Source organism: Adiantum capillus-veneris, chromosome 10 (assembly GCF_014529385.1).
Source record: "Adiantum capillus-veneris isolate H3 chromosome 10, ASM1452938v2, whole genome shotgun sequence".
In the NCBI taxonomy this organism is placed as follows: domain Eukaryota; kingdom Viridiplantae; phylum Streptophyta; class Polypodiopsida; order Polypodiales; family Pteridaceae; genus Adiantum; species Adiantum capillus-veneris.
Window position 1 is genome coordinate 151408906 of NC_140940.1, and position 12353 is coordinate 151421258.

Below are 12353 nucleotides of genomic sequence, written 5' to 3' on the forward strand. Positions count from 1 at the left end.
TTGACGCTACATGATACACCTTGCTGCGGGTTAGGATACACAAGTAAGTCTTCTTCCTCTACAAATTCGTAGTCATCACAGTGTATGGGTCGCAAGAAAATGTCAGAGAAGATGCATGACAAAATGGCTGAGACTACAACATTCATTACTTCTATTCAGGCCTCCCTACCACTCATTCCATACAGCAAGATACACAGATATGTGTTTAATGAGCGGGCAGAATCGTTGCTGCAATTATGGGATCTGCTATTGTAGTACATGCTATGAAGTTTGATTTTGATACAGCCATTATTAAACAGGTCCTCAATTCTTTTGATGCCGATGAAGGCAGTGCCACTGTTAACGGAATTAAAATAACAGTGACACTTGAAGCTATTGCTTACGCCTTCAGATTGCCCAACGAGAAAAAGCCCAACACAACATCTGCAGACCAGTTCAGTCTGGTTCTTAAGGAAGATGAAGCAGCTGGCACTGGGACTTCTGAGGCACCAAAGAAGAAGAAGGGCAAGAGGAAGCGAATTCAGTGGAAGGATACTGGGTAGTTCCATCTCAGAATTAGACGGTGGATAGGCACTGGAATCTCCTTGGATGGGTACCCTTGGAATTACAACTATATGGTGTCAAGCACTCAACAAACATGAAGTACGGCATAAAGCTGGCAATACCAAAAGAGTACTACTATGAGGAACATCGGCCAACTCAGAAAACGAGACCGGTTCAACAAATTCGAATCAAGCGGTGGATTTTTTTCCAGTCAGAAGAAAATTTTGATTTATACCAAAATTCAAGAAAGGAGGGAAGGATGTAGAAGGCGAGGACAGTCCCAATAGGTGGGAACTGCTCCTTGGAAGGCCGACCAGTGGAAACAGCTACACTGACAGTAATTACAGCAGTTACAATAGTAACTCTGTAAGCCTATAAATAGGAGCCGCTACAATGTATCCGGGGCTTTTTTTGGACTTTTGGCTTACGGGCTCTTGCTTCTAGACTTTTAGCTTCATAAGCTTTTGGCTTTCAACTTTGTAATCACTTACTCCTGTAATCAATCCTCAGACTTAATCTTGGCTTAAGCTTGTTGTACATTGTACTGATTATCTTTGTACTACTGATCTAAATCTATAATACCATTCCTAGTCTTCCAATTTCTGTCTTCCATTTCAGTACATTATTCTAGTTCAGTTCTCTGTTTTAGTCCAATACTTAATTCTAGTCCTTACTAACTGAACTGCTTAGATAATCAGTATCTCTGAACTTTAACATTGGAATAGCTGTCTAAAGAGACCATCTCTCATTTACCGTCAGTAGAGCAAGAGAAATACCTCCAAGCTAGAGAGAGATAAAGTGACACATGTAAAAGTAAGGAGAGAGAGAGAGAGAGAGAGAGAGAGAGAGAGGAGGAGAAGAAGAAGAAGAAGAAGAAGAAGAAGAAGAAGAAGAAGAAGAGAATTTTAACGTTGTAGGAAACTATCCCAAGAGACCTTAAAGATCTATCCACCGACGAGGAGAGAGAGAGAGAGAGAGAGAGAGAGAGAGAGAGAGAGAGGGTATCTCCCGCAACCTTTTCACATGGAAAATGATGCCTTCATTTGATTTTCCTTGTCCTTTCCCCTTTGCCAGCTCCCCTTTTTTTCACCTCAAACAAAGTGAGAATCTCCTTTGATTCCACTTAATTCAACCCCAAAAAAGATTGGCAGGACATACTTGTGTTTTTTTCTATCTTTGTCTCTTTGTGTCACTAGTGGCATCCTTAAGAGTAAAGGACCTCCATTTCTCAACCTTATTGGTTTCTTTCTAGCTTTGTTCCTTTTGGTCACTATGGTGACATCCTTAATTGTAGAGGACCTCCTTGAAAACCATTGCTATTCCGATTGTCCAATGCTTCTTCTCTAGAGTATTATCTTTATCTCAAAGGAAATATGCTAACATTCTACTTTTTCTTTACATCTTTGGTTCAAAATAACTGAAGAACGCTTTCAAAAAAACTATATTTCTAGAGACTGTGAGACCAAAAGATTATTTCTCTCTATTGGAGCTGGACGTTTTCAATAGAATATGGAATACATGGATGGCCAATCCAATACACCCTTATCTCATTTTTCTCAAATCTTTGATAATTTCTATTTTGTTAATGGAAAGGAGTCTCTTCCATGCATTTTCTTCTTGAGCTTAGAAGATACAAGTGAAATTTTTTTCCTTGCCATCTGAGCATCTCTAAATACTTTCACACAAACTAAAGCCCTTTTGTACGTTTGTAAAATGAAGTTTAATCCTTTTTGCATCCTTACAAACTTATGATGAGTTTATTTTTTTGAAAAAATCGCTTCTTCTTAGTCTGGTAAAACTACTTCAAAATGTCTAACCTTGAGAGTTACTAGGAGTTCTCAAAAAAGACATATTTAGAAATTTTAGGACAGTTCTTTGTGACATGATCTTGAGTTGATGTTGTGCTAGGATGCACTACTATCAAGGAGTGTGCGTCTAGTTCTCAAGAATTATTGTGCTAGGTTGCAATGTTCTAAAGTAATGATTTTCATAGTCTATGCTAGGTTGTAGCGTAACCAAGTATTAGGTGTCAAGATGGCTTTATATTCAAGGATTGTGTATAGTCATCATTATCCCTAGCATACCAATGCACACACACCCACAACCAATTTAGAATACATCACATATATCAAGTTCAAACAAGAAATAAAGTAGGAACAACAAAAATTTCTAATGAAACAAACAAGCCTTAGTGTTTTCTCAATACTCATTTACTTTTTAAAAACGGAGTAGATTTTTGCTTTTAGTCCTCCTCTGCACTTACCTTTAAGGTTGGCTCTACTTTCAGACTCACTTTTGGCCTTAGTTACTATTGACTTTGGGATCTTTATTTTGTCAAGCTACCTTCCACCCCTAGGTTTCCATGCCCAGATGATGCAGCTAGTGTCCTCCCAACGTTATGGATCATTTTTGTTCTCCTGCCAATACTTGTTCAAGCAGTCTCTATAGATTTCCTCATCGATTGCATTCCTCTTCTTACATATTGGTGCCCAATATTGTATTTTCACTTCATTGTAGTGAGCTGACTCCCTTTCATGTTCAACGTTAGTTGTTGTCACTCCAAGCCATATTGGATAAATGACATCACAAGGTCGCACAAGAACAAAGTCACCCTTTGCCACATCAAGAGAGGCATTAAACTCTTGTGCAGGAACATTGTGCAATGGACCGCAAAAGTGCCCCTCATTTTCATCAAAGCCAATAAATGGATCCACTTCACCTTCATTGGTGGGAACCATGGGTTCTTTGCAGACAATCCTTGGCCATATATCATGAAATAAATCGTTTTGTTTGCTTCCATTAGGGGTTTGCAAAGCAATAACGAGTCTCTCCCAGTAGTTGATGATTGGTTTTATCCAAATTGCATAGTCGGACTGCTCTCCTTTGCAAAGGCTCTTTCCACCATTTTACATATTCTTTAAGGCCTTCCACAAGTTTATCACAATCCTTAATATATTCAAAGGGTGGCAACAATTTTGGGATGCCTTTTGGAAGCTTGGGACTACCATGTTCACTTCTCTTCCATAGCTCTATGCCATTTTTAGGTAGCCAATAAACATTTTTGGGATGTATTTTGTATAGCATCAAAGGTATGCCATTACTCATATAAAACATGAACTGCGAAGGTTTAGAATGTCCCACCAAGCTGTCAGCTCCATCATGCAAGTGTCCCCTCACAAACTCCTTGAAGTTTGCCACCTTTTGAAGGAGGAATGGTGCAGGCTGCATGCTAACATAATCATTAAAGAGCGTATCAAGTGTGGGAGTGTAAATGTTGTTTTCTTTCTGAGATTTTCACAAAAGCGACCAAACAATGCATTGATGTCTTCATGCGTGTGACCAACCATAAGAAAGACATGTTGCACCATGTTAGATACCCCTCACGCGACCAGTAGTAGTGAAAGATAGGCAAATACATATCGATTCTTATTTTTAGAACCACAATTGTCAAGTTGCAATAGCAATGTTTTTGGAAAATGGCATTATCCGTGATCCAGAGGGTACATCTTCTACTACATGTGTATGACAAGGCAAGATACCATGCATCCTTAAAAATTCATAATTTCCTATGACCTCATTTGTGCTTACATTCATGATCATGGCATCATCCAGATCCTGACTCTGTTGCTTACAATACTTGTTTTCTTCCTTAGACACCTCCATGTGGTGATAAAGAGAAGTTGCATACAAAACACAATCAAATACATCTAGCTATGATCTTGCATCGAAGGTTACTGAGCTCAAGTCACCATTGATGTGTTTCTCATTTCTTTCTTGCGTAAGATTCTTGTCAAGGAAATTGGAAGCCTCTCCCCAGATTACCCTGCCCTAATTCCCTACAATTTATTGCCTCATATGGATGGAACAACAATATCACTCCTTCAGCAACTTTAGTGGACCTATTTCATCCCAAAGGATAAATCTTCTGTTGTTTCCAATTCTCTCTATCTATAAGGCCATCGTCTTGCTCAATGATAGTTCCCCTAGAAATCTCTTTAGTTGCACTAATGTCAATCTCTTCAACTGCATTGATGTTATCATTGTCCACAATAATGCCACTCAATGGCCACTTGATTATGCTTCCAACTACCTCAAACAAGTTTGTTGCATCCATTGTCTCGAATGGAATAATGAATATATCATCAAATCTCTCAAGTACATGTATGGCCACACATGCTACACAAATTGATTCAAAACCACATCTTGCAGATGGATCAGTGGAGTGTACAATCCCACATGCTTTTCTTGTACAACCATCATCAAGAAACACTGTTTCACCTTGTCGTGGCCTCTCTGAGCTCTGCAAAAAACAAACACAACAATGAGAGATAGAACACCATATTCCGACAAGGCTTCAAGCTCAGACTAAAGCTCTAGATTTAGGCTCAAACTCAAGATCGAACTTGTGTCTCCCTACTTTAAATCCATGAACATTGTTGTGAGGCTCAACCTCAAGTTTGAGCTTGCTACTTTGAAGCTATGCAAGTTGTGAGGCTCAAACTCACGTTGGAGGTCATGAATTTACATCTGGTTGTGGCAAACTGACTATTAAATATTTGTATTGTGATAGATTGATTCTTAAAAATCTAGACCGATAAAAGAAAAAGGATAAATCTTTTAAATTTTGAGCAATCATCATAATTCGGACCAAACATAAAAGTGTCGGACCAGTCATGAAAACAATCCAAAGCAAATGGGTTTTGTTGTTAAACATCTAGATTATGGCAAACCGATCAATAAACATCAGAGAATTTTAAAAACCTAGGCCGTTCATAAAAAACAAGATCAATCATTAAAATTTTGATAAACTAGTTGCAAAAAGTCAAAACCGATCGTAAAAATTCCATATTGATTGTAAAATGATCCAAACCAAATGGGTATGCACAAAATTAGAGCAAACCCATACAAAAAGTTTGGATTGTGCCAAAAGGTAGGGTTATAACCGATGCGGATCTATCGGTCCTTTGAATTTATTTCTGTCGTATCGCCCTTGAAGGCCGAAAACATACACATTTTGGGATATGATTTTTGATGTATTTTGGCCAAAATATGGTGAAAATCATTGCATGATAGAGGGGCAATATATGCATGTTTTTTTGAAACAAAGAATGTGAAAAATTTGAATTAAATAAGGAATACTAACAATAATATTTTTAAAAGAAGCCATGAGTATGTATGGAAATTTTGAGTTCAGGTATAATGCCAAAGAATATTATTTTATAAACAAATAATGTATGTGGGACAAGTGGGGGGTCATCAATGACCCTATAATAAAATCACTAAAGGGAGTTCCTATTTTTTTGCGAACGGCGCTCAGCCTGTAGTTACGTGCAGCTCCCCAGATTCATGTGCACCTCAAATTTGTGGCAAGCAAAAATTGGCTTCCACACACAATCTCTCTCTCTCTCTCTCTCTCTCTCTCTCTCTCTCTCTCTCTCTCTCTCTCTCCCCCTCCCCCCCCCGTGCCATAATAACCTAGTGGGTTGTTTTTTTGCCAGTCCTACAGACAAATCAGAGTCCCACTGACTACATATAACCATCAATAAGGTAGTTTAAAATTCAAATTTCAAATTGTGAATATGTGTGTTTGCCTCTCTCTCTCTCTCTCCGTGTGTGTGTGTGTGTGTGTGTGTCTTCCACCATCTTTCTCTCTTGTTAGTGTGTGTGTGATTAGGTCTCTATCTGTGTCTCAAGCCTTTAAGATTTCATCAATCTCCCACCATCTTTCTCTCTTGTTAGTGTGTGTGTGATTAGGTCTCTATCTGTGTCTCAAGCCTTTAAGATTTCATCAATCTCTCCCTTTATCTTCAATGGTATCTCCTTAATCTTCACTAATTTTGGTGTGCTTTTCTCTCTCTAAGTGTGTCTCCCACCTTCTTTCTCTCTTGTTTTAGTGTGTGTATGTGAGAGAGATTAGCTCCGTGCATGATTTTCTCTCTAATATTCAAGCATCTCTCTCTCTGATAAGATCGTACCTCCTTCATCAACCTCCTTAATCAATTCCCTTCCTCTCTAATCACTTTCTTATCTACCTTTTCAATTCGATAGTATTTGATTTAATCCTCTCTACTTGTACTCTTATTTATACAATTTGTATCACCAAGAATTAGTGACTAGTAAAGAGATTTCTTAATTGCACCTTAATTAAGCACCCCTCACCAGTTAAACTTACTGAAATCACTATTGAATTTCCCCTAATCTATTCTCTAATCTATGCACATAATTACTCTATAGTATCTTAATTAGTTGTTTCTAGTCTCTCAATTAGTCACTTGATTAAAGTTAAATAAGTACTAATCACTAATTTAATTTGCAGAAATCCAATTGGGATATCCAACTAAACTACTCCCTAACCACTACACATTTGAAGATCGATCGTCCATCAAGCAAACTTCCAAGTAAGTAACAAACCCTACATTCTTGGTTGCAACTTACGATACATAGTAATGAACTTGATAAATACTGAAAAGCTACGCTAAACCATTAAGAAACACATAACAAAGACACTTACTTGGCTAGTTGTTTGGTGTGCCATTGGTAGTTGAGCTGCAAGATGTTTGTTTTGCTCTCAATGTTAGCTCCTTGTGACTGTTCGTCCTAGTGAAACCTAATCTTTGAACATTGAAGCTACCATGTGTAGATGATGTAACATTTAATGCACTAGTAACTTGTGTGTAGCGGAAATTGATAACATAGTGAGCATTTCATTACGAATAAGTTCTTCCTAATGAGCATAGAGAGAGTACTTAATTTGAGAAAGCAACATAGCAATTTACACCTAGCTGATTTGGCATTGACAATACTTGAAAAGAGAGAGAAATAGAACAATTGACAACAACTGAGGACCGGATTTACATGGAGCCGGTCCCCCCTCCATAAAGGCTTTGTATTATAGCTTCTCCCATCAAAGGAGACTTTTGTACAATACAATTCTTGTGTTCCTTGACAAAACTCATTGGTGCAATGAAGATGGAAGCTTCATGCACCAAATTACGCTTGAAAAACACACCTAGTGTCCCTAGCCTCACTGCCAAGACCTCACACACCTTCAAAAATGGTGAGAGCTAGCAGGGAATGAGGATAGATTGAGAGGAAGGAGAGGTATCTTACGAGAAAGAAGTATTCCCCTCACATAATAACTCTAATAGCATAGCTTAGCTTAGTAATTAGCATGGTAGAGGAGATGAGCATGCCATTGAAGCTTGGCTCTTGGTTGGATTTGCATTCCATAGCCAAGAGTTGTTGGTGTAGGCCTCTACTTCTCAATTCTTGGAGAAGGAGATGGAGTTCTTCTTGTACACATGAGTTGTGTGTGTGTGTGGCAATGCGTTAAAGAAAAATGCAGCCCTCCCTCTTATCTTGGTCAACCCCTCTTGCTAATTGCTCATGCTGGCCTCCTGTTGGCTCCTTTAAAGCTTAGCCAATCAAAAATTAGAAGCATACTTGATAGCCTTTTGAAAAAGTGTCCCCCTTTTCCCTTTTGTGAGAGCTTTAGGTAATTAAATAATTCAACTAAACTCTCATTGGACCTCTTAGTCTTTTGGCCAATAGGAATCAGGCAAGCCATTGGGCTGTTGAAAGCTAGACCCCACTGGTAGAGTGTCCAATAGTCTTCTAGGGAGCTTAATTTCTATTGGTTCATTTATCAAGAATTTTTAAATTGATTAGACTAAATTTACTCTAGCCTAATTCTCATTGGTCGACCTCTATGGCCATCCAATAGGATTTGAGGGGAGATTGGGGGCAACTGGCCTAGGAGCCTGACATGTGTCTTGTATTCCCTTTGTGTAAAGGGGGAGCCTTGGAGTGTGTGTGTGTGTTTCTCTCTCATCCCCTACAATAAGGGCTAGGCCCCTCCTTCCTAGGGATGTGGGAAGACTTTTTAGTGTTCCCATGACCATCCAATATTTCCCCTACTTTGGCCTTTGGAAAATACAATTAAAATTAGGAACTTTAGCCTATGGAAGTCTTAATGGGGTTGAACCTTAGGTTTTTTAAGGCCCATTAAAGCACATTGCTCTTTTGCAGACTGTCCCCCTTTGGATCCCTATTTTCCCTCCTTTGGATCCCTGACAGAGACCGGTCTGGTAGCCTTACCAATATTCTAGCTTTTACTCCCCTGGTACTTCCCATATTAAATGATCAGTTTAACATGCAAAAATCATTTGGGAGTATTAGATATTAGTTTTTATGACAGATGAGGCTCGAACGTAAGCCCAAACCTCATGTTTTAGAGTGAATTTGGATCTCTAACATACTATCCTCCACATGCGAGGAGGTGTCTTAGTTAGACAAATGCTTCATATCCAACGTCTCTAATCTCTTTGAGGAGGCTCAAGACTCAAGCTTGGGTTTTAACCTTAGCTCCCTCACCTAGCAACCCTCATGCTTAAAGAGAGAACAATCAATTGACCCTAAACTCCATATGCCCATGTGAATATATCAAGTGAGCCTTAATTCCTATGTAGTGTGGCTTATGCATGAGAGACATGAGGATGAAAATATACTCAAGCCTCACCTTTGTATACCAATGAGACACATACTTGAGAGAATAGAGTCCATATGCTAATGTGTGAATATGAGAGGTAGGTTCAAGGCTCAAACTTGGACTCAAGTTGCATCTCTGTAAGTAGGCTCAAGGATCAAACTTTGGGTTTAGGATCTTAGGTCACTTTTCTGGTGACCCTCATGCTGCAAACTTGAACATTAAGGTGACCCTCAATTCCATATGCTCATGTGGATATGTCAAGCAAGGCTCACGGATCAAATTTTAGTTTGAGCCTTAGTTCTCTAAGCTAGTGTCTTATGCATGAGGGACATGAGGTTAAAACCACGTTCAAGACTCACCTAAGTAGCAAAGTTAGACACATACTTGAGAGCACAATCTACATCTGCTATTGTATGACTATGATAGACTATCCAAAGGTAAAACTTGGGCTAGAGTTGCATCTCTTTGAGTTGTCTCAAGGCTTGAACTTGGGTTAAAACTTTGACTCCCTTAGCTAGTGACCCTCATTGTTGCAAGAGATTACATTCAAATGACCCTAAACTCCATATGTGTATGTTGATAGTTCAAGTGAGGATCAAGGCTCGAACTTGAGTTTGACCCTTAATTCCCTTAGCCCTTGTTTATTTAGGAGAGATAGCAAGTTTAAACCACATTAGAGCCTTGAAGTTGATATGCATGCTTAATGTAAAGAAGTATTGTAATGTGAAGTAAGGCTCAAACTCAAGACCAAGCTTAATAACCTCCATATGTTGGTATGAGATGGATTTGAAAAATCCATATGTTGGTGGGAGATGGATTTCTAAGATCCATATGCTAGTGTGAAATTAGGCTCGATCTTAAGTTTGAGACTCATCTTCATCTTTCACTCCTCTAGCAAACTTTACAAAGTTTCTAAATTCTAGTTTGGGGTTGGAGATCATCAAATTAAGGCCACATGTCAATATTAACCTAACCTTTACTCTTGTTTGATAGAAATGGAGGCAAACACAACACCACATACCTCTCAACCACATGCCCAAGTATATACATTGGATGCCCTTGGAACAGTGCCTCAAAAAAAAATTGCTCCCCCGAGAATCAAGGTGGACAAAAACTATGAGTTGATTCAAGAGGAAAGAGTCAAGTGGTTTGTGGATAGCTATGATGCTAATGGAAACTATAAGGGTGGCCTTCACCTTTACATTTCTCGTGGCGATTTTACGGAGACATGGGGACAATTGGCAATCAAAGATGAGGTGAATTCAAGGGCAAATCCATGTTTTGATTACAATGTACTACCAGAAGGAGAGACCACAAAAGCTAATAGGTTTTGGTTGTTGTTAGATGGATTTCAACCGTTTGACATGACAGGCAGCAAATTGGGAAAGGAGAACTCCATTGTGAAGCTTGGGTTAAAATTTGATAGCTTCAATGAACAAGAAGAAGGAGGGATTGATAATGTTGAAGATCTTGTCAAAGCAGTGCGACAAGAAAATCGAGTTCTTGGTTTACAGAAGAAGCCTCTGCCTGAGAACAGGACAACAACCACTACATTAAAGAAAGTGGAAAAAAGGATGTTGGGCACAATGGTTAGGGTGGGTGACGACGTGAAGGAGCCATGGAACCTGTTAGACGTGCAACAGAGAAAGGGATGGAAGAGAAAGAGAGAGAATCTCGACACAATAAAAAGAGGAAGAACATGCTATTTCATTAGTTGAAAAACCTTACATATAAAAGGACGAGCTGCCCTTTCCTATGCAAACTCAACTGCAAACTCTATTAAAATATTGCATGCCATGGGGCATGTTCCCACAACCTTGGGCTTGAAACCCAAAAATCCTTCCCTCAAGCCCAGACTATACTAACCATTCTCATGATACTTCAAGTTTTCGGTGTACTCAGCAACCATGAGTTTTAGGTTCTCTCACAGCCAAGGGTTTTGGTATACCCATAACTTGGTGCTACTGTTTAAGCTATCAACAAATGGAGTTTTTGGTTGACTTTCAAACCTTGGGTTTAAGGTGTACCCAATAACCTCATGAAAAGTGGGACAAAAATTAGGACTTGAACACAGAAATTGGCATTTTTGAAAGGTCTTACCACTCATGTGTGGCACTGTCTATAAACTATATATGTTTATTTTTGACTAGTAAAAAACATAAAAAGAGTTGATCTAAAGAATATCGAACAGAAAGTATTTGGGATTCTGTATCCCCATCAACCACATGAACCTGATTTTTACCCTTTTGGAAGCACTTATTTGAAGGATGATTTGTCTTACCGTAGTGAATACAAGGATTCTTCTTAAACCAGTCCTTTGTCTGGTGATTTTTGCGCCCAAAAATGGCACAAGACCTAGTACCAATGGAGGTTCTTGATGAAGTTGAGGTAGAAGCACAATTGCTGAGTACATAGGCACTGGGAGTATCAAAAGTACGGGTAGGGGATACTGCTGCTACATATGCACTAGGCGCCCAAAAATGGCACAAGACCTAGTACCAATGGAGGTTCTTGATGAAGTTGAGGTAGAAGCACAATTGCTGAGTACATAGGCACTGGAAGTATCAGAAGTACTGGTAGGGGATACTGCTGCTACATATGCACTAGGAATAATGGGAGAATTGGTACGAGATACTCTTTTTCTTCTTCTTGCAATGAATTGATGATACCATCCAAGGAGGGCAACATATCTTTCTCTTTTGAAACAATGACAATTTGATGGAATTCATCAGGTAAACTTTTTAACAAAACAGCTATGAGATCTTTTTCTGGCACTTCGGGCTTCGACATAGACAAGTTGAGTTTTAATACTCTTCATCCTTTTAGATGTAATGTTTTTATTGGCATGCATAGTAAGAGAGTACAACGCTATCTTTAGACTCATCATTGAAACTTAGCTTTAGCACCAAAAGTCTTCTCTAGCTTTATCCAGGCAGCATTAGAAGATTGCACGTCATCCAAATAATGAACGAAGTAATCTTCAAGAGTTGTGAAAATAATACTGAATGCTTGCTCATCCTTGCATTGTTGCTCGACAACAGATAACGCTCTCGTAACGACAGTCGATGTGCCTATTTCATCGGTCGAAAGGGGTTTGACCACGCTATAGAGATTCTTTTGCATCAAATAGTCCTTCACTTTGATTTTCCTAGCATGAAAACCGAAACCATTGAATTTATCGACTTTTGACGCCATATTGAAGTCTTCAAGAACATCTTGGTGACAAAGCCTACCGCCAACCACTTATGAGGATTCATCACCGTTAGCCTTCGCTATTTGATACAAGCCCCCTCTTGATGCCTTGCAGTGTCATTGGTGATCT